Source organism: Austrofundulus limnaeus, unplaced genomic scaffold (assembly GCF_001266775.1).
Source record: "Austrofundulus limnaeus strain Quisiro unplaced genomic scaffold, Austrofundulus_limnaeus-1.0 Scaffold417, whole genome shotgun sequence".
In the NCBI taxonomy this organism is placed as follows: Eukaryota; Metazoa; Chordata; class Actinopteri; order Cyprinodontiformes; family Rivulidae; genus Austrofundulus; species Austrofundulus limnaeus.
In genome coordinates this window covers 454,798-459,709 of record NW_013952819.1, presented here as the reverse complement: position 1 = coordinate 459,709, position 4,912 = coordinate 454,798, and the positions used below count along the sequence as shown (strand labels likewise).

Sequence of the window (4,912 nt, the reverse complement as noted above, 5' to 3'; positions counted from 1 at the left end):
ATGCTAATCTCCTCTCTGCGTGCACAAGCAGCTGGATACGAACAGGTGGAAATCATGTTTACGCAGCTCATTTACACACTTTTCCTAAAGATAGAAGAGTTTGTTGAATCTGACGTGACATGTTCGTACGAACCCTTTGTACGAACAAAAGAGAAATTTAGGATAAGAATACGAACATGTTCTTGCATGAGGCCCAATGGCTTGAGTTTAGGTACTGCTGGGTTTTAAACCCAAAATCTCCTGTTTACTAGACAGGCACTTTGACCAACTAAGCCACAGTAACTTGAAAGAATGCATACACACGTAGACTTTTGGTTTTGCATGTCAAGAAAGCATCAGTAAAAAGAAAAATTATCAAAGACACAGAACTTGAAGGAAAACTACTGCAGTTTTGATGGTTTTTGGAATAAAGTACACAAGGAAAGCATGGTGCTATCTATAGTGTTCATCAGACTGATTTTGGCAAAAATAACCTTAACACTTCAAACTCAAGGTTTGGTACTGCTGGTATTTTAACCTAGGATCTGCGGTTTAGGACACAGGCACTGTGATCAACTAATCCCCATTACCTTGAAAGACAGAATACACACGTAGACTTTTGGTTTTGCATGTTAAGAAAGCATCACTAAAAAGAAAAAAATTCTAAGGCACAGAACTTGAAGGAAATCTATTGCAGCTTTGATGGTTTTTGGAACAAAGTACCCAAGGAAAACATGTTGATATTTATAGGTTTTAGTAGACTTAAGAACTACTATTAATGATTGGCTTTATGAGGACATTTTTCATGGGTAAAATTCACATCAAACTGAAGTTGAACCAACAGCATTAATTCTTCTAATTTGTGGTCAGGTACGGCTGGGATTTGAATCCAGGATCTTCTGTTAACCAGACAGGCCATTTGACCAACTATGTCACAGTACTTTGAAAGACTGTATACACAGGTAGACATTTGGTTTTGCATATCAAGAAAGAATAAGTGAAAAGAAAAACAATCAAAACCACAGAACTTGAAGGAAAAATATTGTAGCTTTGATGAGATTTTCCCAATCAGTGGCTACTCCCTCACCTACTCACTCCTCACTCCATTTGCACCTGCCCTCAGAGGGTTGGCCATATTAAGTCCCATCCGAAACCAGTTACAGACAAGGGCAAGTAGCTTATTAAGCCCTCCACATCGAGTCAGCATCCAATGCAGACTTGAGCAGCAGGCACAGCACCAAATAGTGATCGGCATGAAGGACAGGACAAAAAAATACAAATTCTGCAAATGTTTTGCATAATTATTTTCTAAGTAAACACCTCACTAATAAATATMATTTCACAAAGACTATATAAATCATGTTCAGTTCAATTCAAACTTTATCAACAATACAGAACCCTGGTTCTTATTTAAAAAAGATAAAAGGAAAAAAATGATTTCAAAAAATTTAAAGTGCAATTATTTTGACAAAGTAGGACACTATTTGTTACAAATACAATCATATCTGAAAACTCTCTTAAACTTGGGCTTAATTAGATATTTTCTTTGGTTTATTAAGTAAAAGCATTTGTTCTCCAGCAYTGAGTCGCTGCCAGAGCTTGGAGTGTTACCATGGTGATGACAGCTTCCTGTTCCTGTAGTGTGAGGTGAGCCCATCTCAAAAGTGGAAAATGTATAAGTAGACTTTACAGTGAAATCAAGAGGACTCAATTCAGATGCACAGCGAGTGTAATGTGTCGGGAGTAGCCACTGATTGGGAAAGACCCAATGGTTTTTGGAGAAAAGTACCCAAGGAAAACATGTTAATATTTATAGGATTTAGTAGACTTAAGAACTACTAATACTGATAGGCCTTTTGAGGACATTTTACATGTGAGATCACACTGATGATGGACCAATAATTTTAATACGTCTAACTTGAGGTCAAGCTACTGCTGGGATTTGAACCCAGGATCTTCTGTTTACTAGACAGGCACTTTGAACAAGTAAGCCACATTACCTTGATAGCCTTCAAACACAGGTAGACATTTGGTTTTGCATATCAAGAAAGCATCTGTAAAAAGAAGAATAATCAAAGCCGCAGACCTTGAAGGAAAACTAAGGCAGCTTTGATCGTTTTTGGAACAAAGTACCCAGGGAAAACATGTTGCTATCTATAGTATTTAGTAGACTTCATAACTGCTATTATTGAAGGTTTTTTGTGGACATTTTTAACGTCAGAACAAACTAAATTTGGTAAAATAACTTTGACACTCAAAACTTTAGGTTTGGTACTACTGGGATTTTGAACCCAGGATATCCCGTTTACTAGACAGGCACTTTAATCAACTAAGCCACAGTACCTTGAAAAACAAAATACACAGGTAGACTTTTGGTTTTTCACATTAGGAAAGCATCACTAGCCACATCAAAGCCACAGAAATTGAAGGAAAACTAGGAACTAAGTACTGGGGGAAAACATGTTGCTATCTATAGTATTTAGTAGAATTCAAAGCTGCTATTATTGACAGGTTTCTTTAGGACATTTTTCATGTGAGATTATACTGATTTTGGTAAAACAACGATAACACTGCTAACTGGAGATTTGGTACTGCTGGGATGTAAACACAGGATCTCGTTTTCACTAGAAAGGCACTTTGAACAACTAAGCCACAGTACCTTAAAAGACGGCATACACAGGTAGACTTTTGGTTTTGCATGTCATGAAAGCATCCATAAAAAGATGAATAATTAAAACCACAGAACTTCAATCACAGCTAAAGTAGCTTTGATGGGACTTTCCCAATCAGTGGCTACTCCCTCACCATACTCAATCCTCAATCACTTTGCACCTGCACACGGAGGGTTGGCCAATTAAGTCCCATCCGAAACCAATTATGGACGAGGGTGAGTGTCTCATGAAGCCCTCCACATCGAGTCAGCATCCACTGCAGACTTGAGCAGCAGGCGCAGCACCAAATAGTGGTCGGCATGGAGGACTGGATGTATAAATATAAATTGTGCATATGTTTTACATAAATATTTACTGAGTAAACACCTCACCAACAAATATRATTTCACAAAGACTATATAAAACATGTTCAGTTTAATTCAAACTTTATTAATGACAGAGAACCCTGGTCCATATTTTAAAAAGAAGAATGGAATAAAGTAAATAAACGATTTTAAAATTTTTTAAAGTGCAGTTGTGTTGACAAATTAGGACACTGTTTGTTTCAAATACAGTCATATCTGAAAACTCTCTAAAATGTGTGCCTAATTAAATATTTTCTTTGGTTTATTAAGAAAAAGCATTCGTTCTCCAGCATTGAGTCGCTGCCAGAGCTTGGACTGTTCCCATGGTGATGACAGCTTCCTGTTCCGGTAGTGTGATGTGAGCCCGTCTCAAAAGTGGAGGGTGTATAATTAGACCTTACAGTGCCATCAAGGGGACTCAGTTCAGCTGCAAGGGTGCTTCACAGCAAATGTAGTGTGAAGAAATTTAGAGTTAGGGAGATTGGTACTGATGTTAAAAGCACAACACTATATTCTTAAGTTCTCCTTTTTGTAATGTTGACAGTGTTTAATCTATTATGTCTTGATTGAAATAAGTATAGTTATATGTCTGAAACATCTTTTACAACACATAATTAAACGTTTGAATGACATTAGCTGAGAATTTTGTCTGAATGCCTATGACTCAGCCATAGGTCAGCAGGGGGCGAGCGAAGGCATTGAAGAAACTGTATAATACATGAACTTCCTGTTTTACGGGCAGTGTGGGTTTCCTGTCTGCAGACGCATTGATAAACCTCCACTCGATTCCAGAGTTCTGGTGTTGTATGGTTTCATTCCTCCTACAAATCATTTTATTTAACATTTGTGTTTATCTTCTCAACTTTAGTTTATTGAATACAAATTTTCTTACAGTTTTGGTGACCCCAACGTGGACTGCAAGTCGAGGCGGGAGCTGCCCTGTTCTCTCGACTGCTGCGCCTAGCGGGTTGGGGGGGGGGGATGGGGCGGGTCGTCATAGGTTCTTGGCCCCAGACAACAGGTGAGCAAAATCATTTTTTGCTTTCCATTTTGAGAAACAGACAGGACTGAAAGACGATCTGTTTTTCCACCAGCTGCCGTGTGGAGCTGGGGGTTAGAGGAGCCTTGCTAAGTGTTAGCTTTGCTAAGCTAAGCCTGTATGTCAGCTCAGCAAAGGCAGCGTGGTATTGAGCGTAGTCAAAACAAACACGGATTAATGCGGGTGGTTATAAAGACGGGTTAAAAGCGTTTGAACATAACCGTTTGTGGGAGTTTAAAACCATACAATAAATCGGGCCCATTAGGAAGTAAAATATGTGTTTTAATATATGTTTTGGTGCATTTTGCTTGTGAATATATTACTCTGTYGTCAGGCCTTTTCATGAGCTCTTTCCGAAATCCTGGGTGCGTCTTCTTTAAAGGACGACACTTGTCTAGGTGGGGTCGAATTAAGATTGTGTGGTGGCGTGCCTAAAGGGCAGTTAGAAGTGCCCACGGGGAGGAAAAATCCATGAGTCTTATTTTGTGATTTGCTGGTGGCAGATTCCGTATGCATAGAAAGTCTTATGTAGAGGTCAGATACGGATGCATTGGGAAAAAATCCAGAAGTCAAACTCTTTCTCTTTGTTGATATCCCTTTTTGTGTCAATGGGCCTCATGCAAGAACCGTTCGTACGCCCAGATTTGTTCTTAAATTGTGCACGGAGGCGCACGGTGCGCAGCGCTGCGGCTTCTGAATAAATGAAAATGATTTAACACAGTTGTTTATACATTCAGCAGCTCTTCTTTTCTGGATCTCTGACAGCAGGACTTCAATCTCTGAACTCGTAAAGTTCTTTTTAGTTTTCGCTGTCATTTTCATGAATGAACACTTCCTTGTATGTGAGGCAGGAAACATAGCCTTATATGGTGTTTTTG

General features: G+C 38.9%; 1 non-coding gene across 1 annotated transcript; it reads right to left on the bottom strand.

Moving 5' to 3' along the window:
• Window positions 1-209: 209 nt before the first annotated feature.
• On the bottom strand, window positions 210-283 carry trnat-agu (transfer RNA threonine (anticodon AGU)). Its single transcript has one exon. It is a non-coding gene; the product is annotated as a tRNA-Thr (tRNA).
• Window positions 284-4,912: the final 4,629 nt, after the last annotated feature.